Below are 18,190 nucleotides of genomic sequence, written 5' to 3' on the forward strand. Positions count from 1 at the left end.
CCTCCACCCAAACTGTTTCATTATCCTGATCTTTTGACCCAATATCATTTCTCTGTATTACAGTGATTCCTTCCTTTATTAACATAGCCACCCCACCTCCCCTTCCTTCCTGCCTGTCCTTCCTGATCGTTAAATAACCTGGTATGTTTAATTCCCAGGCATTGTCACCCTGCAGCCACGTTTCTGTAATGGCCACAAGATCATACCCATATGTAGTTATTTGTGCCATTAACTCGTCTATTTTGTTACGAATGCTACGTGCATTCAGCTAGAGAACTTTCAAAGATGTTTTGTGACACTTAGTTCCTGCTTTTGCCCTTTTTATTATTTTACCTTTTACTCCATACCTTCTGCCCCTTCCTGACACGCTCTGGTTTTTAATTTCCCCACTGCTCCCTAAGTCTATGACCTTCTCTGTTGTCATTTTTATTATTTGCTCTCTAGGAACCTCCCCCCCCCCCCCCCCCCCCCCCCCCCGCACTAGTTAGTTTAAAGCCCTCTCTACAGCCCTAGTTATATGATCCGCCAGGACTCTAGTCCCAGCCTGCTAGTTACATCCTCAAAAAACTCTAATAAATTTGTCAAACACGATCTCCCTTTCCTAAAACCACGTTGACTCTGCCTAATCATGTTACGATTTTCTAAGTGCCCTGATACCACTTCCTTAACAATGGATGCCAGCATTTTCCTGATGACTGATGTCAGGCTAACTGGCCTGTAGTTCCCTGTTTTCTCTCCCCCCATCTATCTTGAATAGCGGTGTACATTTGCTACATTCCAACCTGCTGGAACTGTTCTAGAATCTAGGGAATTTTGGTGTCCAGGTAACTCTCCCCCTCCCTGATGCATCGCAATGTCTGCAGCTCGTACTCCAGCTTAACAACTCTGAGCTGAAGTTCCTCGAGTTGAAGACACTTACTGCAGATGTGGTTGCTCAGGATCGCGATGCGATGCTCTCCACAGACTCCCACATGCCCTGCCAGCTCTAACCTTGTTTTATTTATTAATTAATTAGTTAATATTTTAATTTTATTCTTTGATGATTTCATCTAGTTTAAGTTATTAATTTAATAAGTACTAGGAAATTACAGTTTCTCAGCACTTAATTTAACCCCATTCCCTAACTTAGAGAGCAAAAAAAAAAGCTGTAATACTCACCAACCAATCACCTCCTGTGACGTCACTCTTTGATTTTTTTGTGTTTTTGAATCGGAGCCTCGCAGCTGCCAATGCATTAATTCAGGCCTGTTTTTGGGCCGCTCTTTATCCTCTCGCCACTGCCGATGCTTTAATTCAGGTCCGCTCTTGGGCCGTTCTTTATCCTCTCACCGTTGCCGATGCTTTAATTCAGGTCCGCTCTCAGGCCGCTCTTTATCCTTTCGCCACTGCCACTGTTATAATTCAGGTCGGCTCTCGGGCCACTCTTTATCCTCTCGCCACTGCCACTGCTTTTGAGTGGTCAAGGCAGCGGAATTGTTGCTTGAGCATCCCGATGGTCTGCTCAATGATGTTCCTGGTGGAAGCATAGCTCTCATTCTGAGAGTGCTGGCCACAAGTGATGGGGTTGCAGAGGGGAGTCATCAGCAAAGTGCAGGGCGGATAGCCCTTTCATCTGAGTAGCCACCCTCAGGTTTGATGTGGTAGCTGGAAGATTGCTGGCACACCGGACTGGCGCAGGATGCAGGCATCATGACTGCTGCCAGGATACTGGGCATTCACCATCATGATGTGCTGGGCGTGGTTGCACACCAACTGCACGTTAAGTGAGTGGTGCTTTTGCGGTTGTGTAACATCTCAGGATTGGTTTTGGCACCCACAAAGCCACTCAGTTGATGGTGCCTAGCACAGTGGGGAAGCCCGATATCTTGGCAAAGCCACATGCGTGCTCCTGCTGCTACTCTCTGTTTGGAGCGAAACTAATGAAGTCCCTTCTCCTGTAGTACAGAGACTCTGTGACCTCCCGGATGCTGCGATGGATGGTGAACTGGGAGATGTTAGCTATGTCTTCTGCTCCAGATTGAAAGGATCTGCTGGCAAAGAAATTGAGCCATGGTGACCTTGAGGGCCACTGGCAGCGCCATCGTCGCCCTGCTCTGAGGCTGCAGGTCTGGTTGCAAGAGGTGGCAGAGTTCTGTGACCACATCCTAGGTGAAGCGAAGCCTCCTAATACACTGCTCCTGGCTTAGGTGCAGGTAGAAGTGCTCTCGGAAGACCCTAGTTGGGTAAAGCCTCCTGCTGAGAGGCCTCCTGCCCCTCCTCCTGCTCCCTCTGCGAGCATCTTCGCTGCCTCCGCTCCATCTCCCTATCATACTTGAGCGCAAGGGGGACTGCAAGTAGGACCCCCATGACTGGGAGCAAGAGAAGTGAGCAGGACCCTTTAAATGAGAAGCAAGGTGTTCTCTAATTGCAGCAACTCTCCCTGTCACCTCAGCAACTTTAAAAGAAAACTGTAGAAAGCTCCAAACAATTACACAAACTTGCACAGAGCCAGTAGAGGTGTAAAAGCAAGTCAGCTGCAAGTTGTTGATGATCCCTTCAAATAGCGCTGGTGGGATGTCCTTCCTGCTGCTGAATGCATGTTCAGCTACTCGTGATTTGGAAAGGGTGTTAAAAGGAGCAGCGACATCCAAAATAGCAGATCGTGCATCAAATCAGCGATGCACGCTCATTGATGTCACGATCTGCCTCATTTCCATTTCTGCAACGAGCGCAGGCAACAGCAGCGCTCATGATCTGCCCAAAATGGTGGCCGCCATTTTCTCTTCCAAACCGGCCACAACGGCTGGCACAAATGGGCCCAATTTCCTGGCTATTATATGTACAGTTTGGGACTTTCTAAACTGATGTCAATAAACTTCTGATGTGAGGTTATAACATTTAAGGACTGACTGTTTCATTGTATTATAATCTGTATAGAGTTTAGGATCCATGTGAGAATACAGTCAAGACTTTTCCACTGAGTGGTGCTACTAGTTGTTCTGACCATGTTCCACAATCTCATTTGTGTTATCCTCCTAGAAAATGAAATGCTCTTGAGACTCAATCTCTTTCTTCCCCACTACTAAATCTTAGACTTAGTAAATCCAATCTATTCCATCATGTATCAGATTATGGGTTAAAGTTCTTGTATCTTTACTTTCCTGGACTGTGTTTGTTGCAAAATGTGCAGGGCTGCACCCAGGCTCTCCCATGACTCCCTCCATATGCTTACAGAGGGAGTCACAGCATGCAGGGAGGTCCTCTTCCCATGGGTGGAAGAGACGGCCCCAGGAGATTAACACAGCCTGGTTGCACATTGCAGAGGAGGGCACAAGCAGGGATGTGATCAGGATTACTTGGGTGCAGTGCTGCAAACGTTTCAATGATCTCAATAGATCATGAAATGTTAGCACAAAGCCATACTCAACCTCATCCTGCTGTGTCTCTCATCACATCCCCCTCACTCTGCCTTCCCTACCCTACTCCTGCACATCCTTCTCACACCAACTTACCTTGCTCCTTCACCCATCCATCTCCCCATCTCACTAGCCACACCTCACACTCACCCTCATAAGAAATAGGAACAGGAGTAGGTCATTCGGCCCCTCGAGCATGCTCTGCCATTCAACAAGATCATGGCTGATCTGATCTTGATCTCAACTGCACTTTTCTGCCTGTTCCCCATAACCCTTGACTGCCCTGTAGGTCAAAAATCTGTCTATCTCAGCCTTGAATGTATTCACTGACTCAGCCTCCACAGCTCTCTGGGGTAGAGAATTCCAAAGATTCACGACCCTCTGAGAGAAGAAATTCCTCCTCATCTCCATCTTAAATGGGCGACCCCTTATTCTGAAACTATGCCACCTAGTTCTAGATTCCCCCACGAAGGGAAACATCCTCTCAGCATCTACCCTGTCAAGCCCCCTCTGAATCTTACATGTTGCAATAAGATCACCTTTCATTCTTCTAAACTCCAATGAGTATAAGCCCAACCTGCTCAACCTTTCCTCATAAGACAACTCTTTCATCCCAGGAATCAACCTAGTTAACCTTCTCTGAACTGCCTCCAATGCAAGTATATCTCTCCTTAAATAAGGAGACCAAAACTGTATGCAGTACTCGAGGTGTGGTCTTACTAACGCCCCGTACAGTTGTAGCAAGACTTCCCTACTTTTATACTCCATCCCCCATGCAATGAAGGCCAACATTCCATTTGCCTTCCTAATTACTTGCTGTACCTGCATGCTAACTTTTTGTGTTTCATGTACGAGGTCACCCAAATCCCTCTGTACCGCAGCACTCTGTAGTCTCTCCCCATTTAAATAATATTTTGCTTTTCTATTCTTCCTACCAGTGGATAACCTCGCATTTTCCCACATTACATCTGCCAAATTTTTGCCCGCTCACTTAACCTACCTATATATGCCTTTGCAGACTCTTTGGGCTGGATTTTCTCAATGCAGACGAGTTGGAGGCGGGATTGCTGCTTGTCGTGTCAATGTCCCGCCTCCATCCTTGTCTGACCAACTAGAGGGATTTTCCCCTAATTGACCTTATTAAGCCCGTCCTGCAGGCCAATTAGGAAGGAAGTCACTGACAGAGCACGTCAACGTCAGACGTGCTATCTGTCAAGACTTCTTGGAAGAAATGTCAGCGTTTGACAGCTCTGTGAAGCTGTCAAACACTGACTTTCCCTGTAGTTTGATGAGACCTTGTGTTCAGGACTCATCAAACCTTTCAACTTTGTCGATTTCAGATGGTTTGGAGGATCCAACAGCCAATCTGTGAAATCGACAACGAGGATGTCGGGTCTCCTGATCCAGAGAGGATGAAGGCTGTAGGAAGAAAACAAGGTAAGTGAACATTTTTTTACTCTTAGCACTCACCTTACATGCTTGCCACTCCACACTTGCACCCATCACTCACCTCTACATCTTACTTCCAGGTGCCTCCGACCGCCGCAGACCTCCTTCACGTCACCTCCAACCCGGCGGGGTTCTCTGCGGTCGGGAAGCCTTCACCTGTGAAGGTAAAATGGCACTAATCCTTTTTTCTGCCTGTTAACTACCTGTTAACAGGCAGTTAAAAGTATTTAATGCCTTTCCTGCCTCCAGGAGACGGGACCCGAAGCAACACATCTTCCTGCCTTCTGGCAAAAGGGCACGGAGGCGGGATGGGGTGAAGGGATAATTACTAGTCCTAGTCCTTTTCGGCTACCCCAGATCAGGCATATTCCCCAGACGTTCACCTTCAACTAAAGTTAGAGATAGCCGGATTCTATAAGATGCTTAATTAGGTCTAAAGGTTCAGGCTATCTCTCCGTAAAGGAAAGGAATGACTGAAGATGTTACCGTCCTCCAGATAACACTTTTAATAAGTTTAACTAGACTGTAACCTTCCGGATATTATGAGGGTCCGGAATACCCCCCAGAATTCTGCAACTCCTCACAAAAGAGTGTACAGAAATTGAGTTTGCGAGATTGATACAGAAATACTATTTGAGACAATTCTAAAAATATATAGATTTATTTAAGAGCTGACATACAGTTAACAGCTTTTGAGTCAATCGCAACATTAATAGTTCAAAAAGAAATAGCTTACATTTCTTATCTACAGATATTCTTATTCTCAAATCTTAACTTCATACATTTTTACATTTCTTATCCTTAATTCTAATCCAGGATATCCACCAAAATCAAATACCCTGATTACCCGAGATTCAGAGTTGTAGGCTTACAGAGTGGTTCTGAAGCCGAGAATCACTTGCCCGTTTCCAGCGACTTCTGACTGTCTATCTGAAAAAGCACTATTTTATACCTTTTTTTAATGGTTTATCCTTTGACGTTTTCTGCTGATGTAAGCGAATTATCTCTAAGTCATCCTCTGTTGACTTTTTTCTATTCTTACTGCCAATTCAACTGTTAGCTTGCAGACTCCTATCTGTGTTTAGGTGTTTCAAAAACTTATCATAAAATTGTATTACACATTTATCTCTTTGATGCCATTCTTATCAAAATTCTTCCATTAAATTCTTAATATTAGCTTAACTGGTTATTGGCAGATGTTGTGACTCCGTGGTGTTCCAAGTTCAATACAAACACAATGTAATTGCTTGGTGTATCTATTGAAGTCATATTTTCAAAGTGTTCTGTAGGTATCATATTTACAATATGTAAATTAAAACCACTTTAACCAGGGTGTTTCATGCATTTCTAGCTATCTCAATTGGTTGCATTAACAATTATGGTCTCCTGTCTTTCAAGTTTAACATAAAAACTATTTGACCAGCAGGTGTTTCTTTTACTTGATGTCATCTTTTCAAAGACACATGCCTCTTTTAATGTTTCTGTTCAACGTATTAGTTTATAACACTTTACTTGGGTCATTCCATTGTGTTTCTCCCAAACTCCAGACCTTCTGGAAGTGCCAAACTGCTATTTCAATAGGGCCATTGTTTTAGTATATTTAACCAATTCCCATTTCAAAGCTTTTATGGTGTTTTACAACTTTTGTGTTATCAAACCATCCCATTTCAGAAGCCTGTATTGACACAGCTTGTGTCGCCGAGGCCTTCCAGACTTTTAAACCCAGTATATCATGTATTAATAATGTCAGAAATCTGCTCATATGATGATGTATTAATAATGTTAGAAATCTGTTCATATGATGGTGTATCTCTTGGAATATGGCTTTTTCCTTCACGGGGCGGGTTTGCCATCTGCCCCCACTTTCTGCTGCTTTACCAGCAGTCCCACCTCCATGCCCGCCTCCTCAGGGCTTGGAAAATTCAGCCCTTTGTGTCCTCCTCACAACTTGCGTTCCCACCTATCTTTGAATCATCAGCAAATTTGGCTACAGTACACTCGGTCCCTTCAGCCAAGTCATTGGCCCGTATTTTCCGATGCCTACGGCTTATACGAGCTGTGTACACACCCGTAGGGACATTGGAAATGCACATGCGCTGAAAACCGGCATTTCCGATCTGTCAAGAATGCTCTTGACAGATTGGATGCCTGCCTTGGCGAAGGGCCTCTGCGGGTGGAAAGTTCGCTTTCTGCAGAACCTCCGCCCGCTAAAATCACTTAAAAATCTTACGCTTGGTAAAAGCAGATGTAAGGCTTGGTGTAAGGCTTGCTTTTACCAGCATAAGAGTTTAAAAAAGTTTAAAAAAAAAAATTTTTTCACTCATTTATAATTTTAAAATACTTTTAAAAAAGGTACGTTTATTTTTAGCCCCGTAAAAAAATTTCAATTATTTTTTTCAAAAAATTTAATTTTTGTTTAAAATATTTAATTTAATGTAATTTTAACTCATTTTAAAAACGTGATGGTTTTTAAAAAAAATATATTTAATGTTTGTGTCTTTTTTCAGTGATCCCCATTCATACCTTTGACAGGTCTATCTGTCAAAGGTATGAAGGGGGATTCCCTTCTTTCATTGGCTCGCCTGGCCCACGTGATCCCAGGGACGCTTGCGAACCGCCTGCGCCCCTGGGATACCTGGGCCCTGCGCATTTCGACTGTGGAACGGCCCAGGATTGGAAATGGCTGCACCTCGGGAGCCCTCAGGTAAGGGCGTAGATTTTTTCCCGATAGGAGGCATCTGCACGCAGGAAGCCTCCTACCGGAAATTACGGGCCATTAATATAGATTGTAAATAGTTGAGGCCCCAGCATCTTATCGAATGCCTTTTGGAAATCCAATTACACTACATCTACTGGTTCCCCTTTATCCACCCTACTTGTCACACCCTTGAAGAACTCTAATAAATTTGTCAAACGCGATTTCTCTTTCATAAAACCATGTTGACTCCGCTTGATTGCATTATGATTCTCTAAATGTCCTGCTACTACTTCCTTAATAATGGATTCCAACATTTACCCATTGACAGACCTGAATTGAGTCCCCCGCCACAGCGTGTCGGGTCTGCTCAGCTCTGACAGACCCGACATTGGGAAAGGTGTGTGGTGGCGGGCTCATAGTGGGGTCCCGACCCGCTGAGGAATAGAAACACATTCCGACCCGACCTGCCACCGATCGCGCCTGCTGACCCCCAGAAAATCTCAGCCAACGTTTCAGGTCAATGACCTTTTATCTAACAGAGTTAATCTTTCGGGTGTTATTGTACACTCGCTGTTGTGCTGTCCTATTAGAGGCTGCCCTCGTGTGTGACTAAATAAGCTCTTCTAGTTGGAGGTATAGTAAAGAATGAGAGATTATCTAGCTGTTATAAACTGAGGGTAGGATTTCTTTCAATTTTGAATAATAAGCAAGCCCAAAGTTACATAAATCTTGTTAGTTTGGTGTTAGACTGCATTATCATTACATTTATTCAGCCTTTCACATAGAGCGATGCGGGGAAAAATTGGGCTGATTTGTGCCCCTTGTTAGTGCCCCCAAGGGTTGCTAATGGGGCACAAATTCCCTAGCGCCCAGGCGCGGTGCCACTAACATCTCCCGAGAAATTCAGCGGGAGGTTAGCAGTGGCGGTAGCCGGTAGTGCCCCATGGCGCTGCGCCGCTGGCGATGACGTCATCGCCATGCACAGCGCCCCGTTTGCGCCCCGGCCACAAACGTCCCTTGCACCCCCTGAGCTATCGGCGGACGATATGTCTGACAGGGTCAGGGGGCGTTTTTGCAGCGGCGGCGCTAGTAAAAGGGGCAGGTGTTGGGCGGCCATTTTCTTTTGGCCGACTGCCAGCACCTGCCTCCTTACCATTTTTTTCTCGGGGTGTCGGCCGCGAGTTTCCATGGCACCCCGCTCCCCAGCGGTCCTGCAGGACCTCAGTGCACACAGCACTAGATCCCTCCCCCTTTAATCCGGGGAAGAGGCCTGCAATGACGCGCCGCTATGTGCCGACGCGTGTGGTGCTGTTGCACTTAGCGCCGCGATCTTCAGTTGTAGCGCCCCAAAGAGGTGGTGGCGTGCTTCCAGTAGCGCTCCAGCTCCTGCTTGGGGCACTACTACTCAATTTCCGGCAGGGGCGGCGCTAACTTTTTTGGGGTGCTAATATTAGCGCCCCGGCGACGTTAGCAGGGGCGCCATCCAATTTCTCCCTCATGGAGTCTCTGGGGAGCAGGGCAGTGGGATTAGTTTTTGTTGAATCCGTGATTCTTAAAGTATGATGTTTTCCAATAGTCTAAAGACTAACAGTACAGAGTCATGCTCAAGGCTTATATACAGGTGTGGTCACTGCCAGTGCTACAGTATACAGGAGCTGTAAAAGTAGTTCTCTCTTAAAGGTACATACACTACAATTCCTCCCCTTTTTAGATTAGCAGTACCTATAACATTCAAATAACAATTAACACTTTAACATGCACATTAAACTGAAATAGTCCATTTATACATTCAGTCTTTGGAGCGGCTTCCTGATCCTTTCTGGATAGCGCCTTTCCTGAGGTTCTTGTTCTTGGTGCGAAGGTGATTCTGGCCCCCTTTCATCGGTTAGTTCATCAGTTTCCACTGCTACTGTTTCTGAGGTAGAGGCTACCGGTATGTTGGGTTCATCCCCAGGTACACGAGGCATGGGGTTGATTAGTTCCTGTGACGCTAGGATCTGGTCGACGTGGTGTCTCAATGTTCTCCCCGACATCCACTGTGTACATTAATGGCCCCTGCCGTGTGCATATCGTTCCGGGTTGCCATTTCTCTGTTCGGTAGTCACGGGCCAAGGCTGGTTGTCCTACATTGAAGCTCCTTGTCGGCTTCTCATTGATGTGCTGGAATTGCTTATCCTCAACATTTCTTCGCACATTTGGTCTGAGCAAATCCAGACGAGATCACAACCTTCGGTAAAGAACATCATGGCCGGGGTCTGGTTGGTAACTGCATGTGTCGCATTTCTGTAGGCTAACAGGAAATTGTCCACCTTATGCTGTAGTGGAATTTCATCATCGCACATGGCCTTTATCGCCTTTTTAAACGTTTGTACGAACCTCTCAGCCAATTCATTTGTGGCTGGATGATACGGGGCGGATGTGTAATGCCTTACCCCATTCCTTCTCATAAATTTCCGAAACTCTTCGGACACAAACTGTGGTCCATTATCAGAGCAAATCTGCTCTGGCAAGCCGTTCCTGGCAAATATGGTCCATAGGACTGCAATCGTTTTCTCTGTAGTGGTTGAGGACACTTTGATCACCTCAGGCCATTTCGAGTGCGCATCCACTGCTATTAAGAACATTGAGTCCATGAATGGACCAGCAAAATCAATATGCACCCGTTGCGGAGAGGAGGGCCACTCCCATGGGTGTAGAGGGGCATGTGGTGGTGCATTTTGGACCTTCTGGCATCCTGAGCAGGTCTTTTTTAGGTCCTCGATTTGTTGATCGATCCCCGGCCACCACACATAAGCCCTAGCAAGGCTTTTCATTTTCACCCCTCCCAGATGACCTTCGTGAAGCTCATTGAGCACTCTCTCCCTTAACTTGGGTGGAATTACCACTCGGGATCCACACATCACTGTCCCCTGGCATACTGACAGCTGTTCTCTTCTGGATGAGAACGCTGGCAACAGTAAATCGCCATGTGTTGGCCATCCCCTCACCGTCAAATCATATACCCGAGACAGTGTCGGATCATTGCGGGTCTCCTTCTCTATATCCGCGTTAGTTACTGGCAATCGTTCAATTATCGACGAATAAAATATTTCGATAGGGTCCACTGCTGGTGCTTCCTCCACAGTAGGCAGTGGCAGGCGTGATAGCCCATCAGCGTTTCCATGCTGTTTCGTGCCTTTATACTCTTTTTCATATTGGTTCGTCCCTAGAAAAAGGGACCATCTTTGTAGCTGTTGTGCAGTCATCACCGGAACGCCCTTTGGATTAAAGATGGAGACAAGTGGTTGGCGGTCCGTCAGCAAGGCGAACTTCTGCCCACGCAGATAGTGGTTGAATTTTTTTACTCCCCATACTAGGCTGTGGGCCTCCCTGTCGATCTGGACGTAGTTGCGCTCGGCTGAGGTTAGTGACCAAGGCGCAAAGGCAACTGGCCTCTCCAACCCGTCTGGGAATTTGTGCGACAGCACCGCTCCAATACCATAGGGTGATGCATCACATGCCAACCGAATTGGTAGTGCTGGGTTGAAATGGGCCAACACCTCTTTTGATGTGATCAATTCTTTGCACTTCGGGAAAGCTTGTTTACATTTGTCATTCCACTTCCATGGTACCCCCGTTTGCAGTAGGGTGTTCAGTGGGTGTAATACTGTAGACAAATTTGGTAAGAACTTATTGTAGCAGTTGTGACACATTTTCCGGTGCTGGAGCCTGGACTACTGCCTCAATCTTTTCAGGGGACTTATGTAACCCCTCTTCATCAATAACGTGGCCACAATACGAGATCTGCTTCTGGAAAAACTCGCACTTGTGCCGATTAGCTTGTATCCCATATTCCTTTAATCTAGTGAGCACCTTCTCCACTGTCATTTTCGCCCGTGACCAGGATGTCGTCCAAATAACACTGGGTTCCTGGAATCCCTTGCAGGACTTGATCCATTGCCCTTTGCCAAATAGTCGGAGCCGATGCTACCCCGAACACCAGCCGGTTGTATTGGTAGAGACCTTTATAAGTGTTGATCGTGAGGTATTGTTTCGAGGCTTCTTCTACCTCCATTTGCAAGTACGCCTGGGCCAGATCAATTTTGGTGAAGCGTTTACCTCCAGATAGCGAGGCGAAAATATCCTCAATCCGTGGAAGCGGATATTGTACCATGTGAAGGACTGGGTTCACTGTCACCTTATGTACCTTTTTGTACTTCTGAACATTCCAACCCTTCCAGCTCTGCTTCGACGGCTGGTCGGATCGCATAAGGCACCTTAAAAAAAACAACAACAAAAAAAACAAACCTTTGGGCTTGCATTTTCCTCTATTTTAATCGTCGCTGTTATGCCTTTTAGTGTTCCGAGTCCCTCCTGGAACACTTCTTGTGCATCAGTTAGCATTTTTGACAGTCGTCCAGGTGTGACGTCGTCATCCTTTTTGGCCTCAACCTTCAGTGCCTGTATGGAATGCCAATCTAATTGTATCTTCCGGATCCATTCACGTCCTAGTAGTGGTGGTCCTCCATCTGGCAATACATATAGGTCCATTTTAGGTATTTCCTGGCCTTTGTATGTCACTTTCAGCCTTATTTTTCCTTTGGGGTAGACTTTTTGCCCCGTGTACGTCTTCAAGACAACCTCTGTAGCTTTCAAGGGTATATGTGAAAATAGCTGCTTGTAGTCCCTTTGGTTTATGACCGTTAGGGCTGATCCTGTGTCCAATTCCATTTTCACTTGGACTCCGTCTATCTTGCGTGTGACCCAGATAGTCTGGTGATCCTCCATTTTGATTACCTTATGTAGTTTCAGACAACCCAGCTCCTTGCTTCCGGAGTCTGTATCACTTTTCTGTTCGTCTGAACAACTGTCCATCACCTTATGTACCTTTTTGTACTTCTCCTGTGGAGATTTCTTGCTGCTGGTTTTCTTCCCTGACCTGCAGACTCTTGCTATGTGTCCTGCTTTTCCACACTGTCTGCACACTTGGTCCTTGAACCAACAATCCTTCTGGTCGTGTGTTCTGCCGCAGCGATAACACTTCCCTGCTCCATATGACATTTCATTGGTGCCATATTCTTGCGGTCTCCGTTGTATCTCTGCAGTGCCCCGTGCGGCTGCTTCGTGTGATACTGCCATGCTGAACGCCTTGTCCAGCTTTAGATCCTTTTCTGATAGAAGCCGTTTCTGGGTTCCTTCACTTTGAAGCCCACACACAAACTTGTCCCTTAACGTATCTGCTAGTCCCAATCCAAACTGGCAGTGTTTCGATAGCTTGCGCAGTTCCATTAAGTACTCAGCATTACTTTCTTGTTTATGCTGGTTCCTTTTGTGGAACTTAAATCTTTCTGCTATCAGCAGCGGTGTGGGGTTTAAGTGGTCCTGTAGGATTTCCACTATGCTTTTGAAATTCTTATCCACGGGCTTCTCTGGGGTTATTAGGTTTCGCAGTAAGCCATAAGTTTTTGCACCCATGGAATTTAACAAAACCAGTGCTTTCCTAACATCTGCCACTTCATTCACCCTGCAGTACACCTCAATGCGTTCCACATATGTCGCCCAATCTTCGACTTCATTGTCGAACGCAGTGATACTGCCACTCTTCAGCATCCCTGGGTGTGATTTAACTGTCTAAAATGGCATCTCCCGCGCTCTCCCTTCTTCTCTGCTGGCACAAAATGGCGTCTCCCGCGCTTTCCTTTCTTCCCGCGCTCGCCCTTCTTCTCCGCTGCGGCTTCTAAAATGGCGTCTCCCGCGCTCTCCCTTCTTCTCCGCGGCTCAATGGCATCTCCCACGCTTCCTTTCTTTCCCCCGCGGACGCTGTTCAGCCCTTGAGCCCTGGCTGTGCTCTGCGCGTTCTCCTGTGCGCCTCTCCCGTTGCCACCGCTCGGTCCTGAACCCGGCTGCTGCTTTACCCTCTCTTTTTTGTTTTTCCTCGACGCCGCTCGGTTCTCAACCCCCGGCTGCGTCCTGTGCGCTTTACCCTCTCTCTTACCCCGTCGACGCTGCTCGGCTTTTTCTCTGCCGTCGGTCGGCTCCAGCCGCCGCTGTCCGGGAAGGGTCCGCGCTGTACCTGTTGCCAGTCTGTTGCTGGATCGTCGTGGCTGGGGAACCAAGCCCGGCTCTCAACAGCCTCCCCTGCGATGTTCACACTCTGCCGGATGACTGGGCGGTTGCTTGTGGTCGACGCCCATGCTTCTGGCCTCGACTTTCTTCCACCGCCCTCCCGGAGCGAATCCTTGAAAGGAAATGCAGAGTTACAGGTAGATTCGAATCGACCTCGTCGCCACTGTTGAATCCGTGATTCTTAAAGTATGATGTTTTCCAATAACTAGACGGAGGCTGTAACTCAACAATCAACAGATGTTTACTGGAGGAGAGCAGTCTAAAGACTAACAGTACAGAGGCATGCTCAAGGCTTATATACAGGTGTGGTCACTGCCGGTACTACAGTATACAGGAGCTGTAAAAGTAGTTCTCTCTTAAAGGTACATACACTACAGTTTTGAATTGCTCTTGGAGCCAGCACGGACTCGACAGAGCCTGATGGCCCTTTCTGTTCTGTGAACATCCATGGTTCTTAGAGATTGCACTCAATGGTGGATCGATCCGAAAGGGAAATGAAGAGGGAGAGTGAATAAAGAATTCAAAGTACACTACATTTGTTGAAATTTAAACCATGTACCCTTATTTTTATTCTATTATTTTTGATTTGTTTTAAGCTGGTTAGAACAGTGCACCCTCAATCCAGCCATTGACGCATTTCATGTGACTTGGTGATAATGGTGGTTTAAATCAGATTCTGAGTAACAGAACAGTAAAGGGTCATCATGAATCTCCTGCACTGTAAACATTATTGAATGGTTTTACCTTTCTCAACCCAATTTAAAAACATTGATCAAATCAGTATAAATTTACTCTTGTTTGGAGTTGTTAATCAGTTAGTGCCTGGTCAATGGGATTCCCCAGCAAAAGAAACTGATAACGTTAAAGGAAACTAAGACACTTGGGGTTGCCTTTGAAATGCCCTTATTCACCAGAGTTCCTGTTGACCTCACTTTGGAGGTCGCAAAGTATTAATAGAATACATCTAGAAAAAAGTGAGCAAAATGATTTGCTGTGACAGTAGATGTTACAATCATTGGCTCATCAGTTTCCAGAGCTGTGGCTAGTTACAGGATGTGTAGAGCAATACCTTTTGGCAATATCCTGTCTACTTACTGAATGTAGCATTTGTTGTCCACTAGGATGCCATAGATACCCTCCACTAAGTCAACTGTCTGATGTCCACCCATCAAACATTTCATTGGCTCTGAGAAATATGTTCTTGTGGGACAGCTCATATATAGAAATTCAATCCTCTGATTATGACTCCTGCTGTCCAGTGATACTCAAGTGAACAGTCATATGGATATTGGATGATTAAATTGGCTCATCCCATTGGTTCATTAGAAAGATAACATCTGAATTTGTATCCTGCTTTGATAGGATCAGCACTAGAGCAGGAGATGTGATCACAAAGGAATCTACTCTGAATCAGATTCTGCTTTCTCCTGTATCTCCTCTTAATTATCAAATTACGTTTAAGAGAAAGGTACAGAAATTGAATTTGAGCTTGATTGTGTCCTTACCCAGGGTAAAGACCCAGTTCTGGGCCAACAGTGAGAAAGAAAGTAAAGAAGGAGAAGGGTTAGAATGACAAAAGAGCTGATATACATGCTTCTGTTCTCTGTGGTATGTGTTCAATCACTGTATTGGGAAAACCTAGATAGCCATTGATTATAGACTATATAAGCATTTACACGGCAAAAATCTAGCAGGCAGAGGAAAAATAAATAGCATTATTAATGCATAGTCTAGGAATTGGACCACAGGTTAATTTATTGTACATGACTTGCCTAGGTAGGACATCCACCATGCCATCGTTCCCTTATTCCGTGTCACATTTGGGTGAGAACAGGTAGGTTGGATAGCGTGCAGCTGTATAGAATGGATCAACAGATTTGTGCAGTTGAAACCTGTTTCTAAAACCATTTTTTGTGCTCACGGTGAGGGATGTTCGTGCTGGGTCATGAAACGCTTTCCATTTTAGACATCCAGCCCACCATCAAACACTAAAGTCAGTTCAGCAATGTGAGGATGCACTTTAAGTTCCTTCTACTCTGCCCTATCAATGCACCTTAGAAATGAGCTCACTACTCCACCAGTGTGACACTTTCCCTTTTTCCACAGCAGCCATTCTTTAACATGAAATAGTCAAATTAGTGCCAAATTAGGACTAATACTGTGTTATGCATCACTGCCTACTAAGAATGAAATTGAAAATTCCCATCTTCCTTTCAATTAGGACCCTTATAGCCAGCAAAGACTTGCATCCATCAGTCTCTGGTAAATTTAAGCCCATGTGCTAGAGATGATGTCAGATGGCACCAATTTGTTGAAAGGGTGGTTAACCTGTATTATTTAAAACATTCAACAATTACTTCAAATAACATGGATTTTCTTAGTCACTGCTGGAGAAACCCTATTAATAATTCCTCATCTCTCTCTGTCATGACCATGATTGGATGCTCCTCTGGACCACTACTGCTTTTCCTCCTCTCTCTGCTCTGACCAGAACACCTTCCCTCCCTGAGCACCTATACCTTTCCAGTCCCTCCTTGCTCCCCCCTGCCTCCTCTCGTGTTCCCACAACCCATGCCTTCCCCCCCACTTCTGCCCTGTTCCTAAGAAAGCCCCATCACCAGACTTTTCAGTATGACCTGCAACCACCTCAATACTTCCTCACTGTGACGCCTCCATCCCAGTGCTGCCATACCCCAGACTTACCCTCCCACCATTGTCAAAGTCAACACCCCCTCCCAGACCTGGACAACATTCAGGCTTGGGCTGATGAGTGGCAGGTAATATTCACGCCACACAAGTGCCAGGCAATGACCATCTCCAACTAGAGAAAGTCTAACCATCGCCCCTTGACATTCAACAGCATTGCCATCGCTGAATCCCCCACCATCAACATCCTGGGTGTCACCATTGACCAGAAACTTAACTGGACCAGTACATAAATACTGTGGCTACATGAGCAGGTCAGAGGCTGGGTATTCTCCTGACTCCCCAAAGCCTTTCCACATCTAGAAGGCACAAGCCAGGTGTTTGATGGAATACTCTCCACTTGCCTGGATGAGTGCAGCTCCAACAACACTCAAGAAGCTCAACACCATCCAGGACAAAGCAACCCACTCGATTGACATCCCATCCACCACCTTAAACATTCACTCCCTCCACCACCGGCGCACCGTGTCTGTAGTGTGTACCATCTACAAGATGCACTGCAGCAACTCACCAAGGCTTCTTTGACAGCACACACAGCCTCCTCTCCCAGTCCACTGTAGTTTGACATGCTGTATCTGGAACAACCAACCTACTTTGCTCCTCTGTATGAGGGGCTTTAAAAAAAGTGAAATAAAATCAACAAACAAACTTTTAATTTTTCAATCAGTGGCCTTGCTTACTGTTTCTGTACAAATAGGCAGATAATCATGAGATTTGAGCCTGAAAATATCACTAACACTCCTGCAGTACAAAACCCAATTTCATTTATTAAATTACTGTACATTCACAGCGTATCCTCCGACTCACCATGAGCAACACTACAGGAGATCTGCTAGTTAATACATTTTTATCTTTTTCTTTGTTAAAACACATAAAATTACTACTTTGTAAGAGACCCAAGTATGTAACTGCTGCGGCATGGACTCAATGGGCCAAATGGCCTCCCTCTGTGCCGTTATGACACTCTGACTATGGTGAGAAACAAAAGTGTTCCAATAGCATTACCCTGCTTAGACCTAGTCAGCCCAACACTGTCAAAAGTCCTGGCCAAACAACAGTTCCAAATTTGCAATATAACAACTTTCAGTAAACTTGACCCTCCAGACAACTGTAAAGAAATAGGGGCATTCCTGGCAGATCTATAGGTAACATAATTATTTCAGCCAAGGTAATTAGAGTATGCTTTGTCTTTTAAATGTTTGGGAATAATTAACCCCTAGCTCGAGTCTTAATTTGTGCTAGTTGTTCATTGAAGATGCTGCACAGGTTTTCATATCTGAGGGCCAGTATGATGCAACTTGATCTATCGTTGAAAGTGATTTTAGTGCATCCCTCAGTGCTGAATACAGCACATTATTAGTGTCAGGCAGTGGTTCATTTGGTGGTACTCTCACATCTGAGTCAGAAGTTTGTGGGTTCAAGTCCCACTCCAAAAACTTAAGCACAAAATCTAGGTTGACGCTCCAGTGCAGTACTGAGGGAGTGCTGTACTGTCAGAGGTGCTGTCTTTTGGATGAAATGTTAACCACCTGCCCTCTCGGGTGAACGTAAAAAATCCCATGGAACTATTTTGAAGAAAAGCAGGGGAGTTCTCCCAATATCCCCATGCCAATATTTATCCCTCAACCAACAGATTATCTGGTCATTATCACATTGCTGTTTGTGGGACCTTCCTGTATGCAAATTGGCTGCTGCATTTCCTACATTACAACAGTGACTACACTTCAAAAAGTACTTAATTGGCAGTAAAGCGCTTTGGGATGTCCTGAGGTGGTGAATGGCGCTATATAATGCAAGTCTTTTTTACCGTTAAAACTCTGAACTACATAATTTTGTG

General features: G+C 45.6%; 1 protein-coding gene across 3 annotated transcripts in view; it reads left to right on the top strand.

Moving 5' to 3' along the window:
- steap2 (STEAP family member 2, metalloreductase) overlaps positions 1–18,190 on the top strand; it is a 116,449-nt gene that overhangs the window by 10,089 nt on the left and 88,170 nt on the right. Inside the window, exon 1 of one of the 3 annotated variants that reach the window (XM_085987884.1) lies at positions 4,595–4,832. The exons of 1 other annotated variant lie outside the window; for it this stretch is intronic. The gene's annotated coding sequence lies outside the window, so the exon portion shown is untranslated. Of the gene's footprint in view, positions 1–4,594; positions 4,833–18,190 lie in introns of those variants that run through there. One more of the 3 variants, XM_085987882.1, reaches the window with a different exon arrangement.

The sequence above is a fragment of the Somniosus microcephalus genome, chromosome 5, assembly GCF_052327205.1.
Source record: "Somniosus microcephalus isolate GS21.2 chromosome 5, FLI_Smic_1.0, whole genome shotgun sequence".
Taxonomy (NCBI): domain Eukaryota; kingdom Metazoa; phylum Chordata; class Chondrichthyes; order Squaliformes; family Somniosidae; genus Somniosus; species Somniosus microcephalus.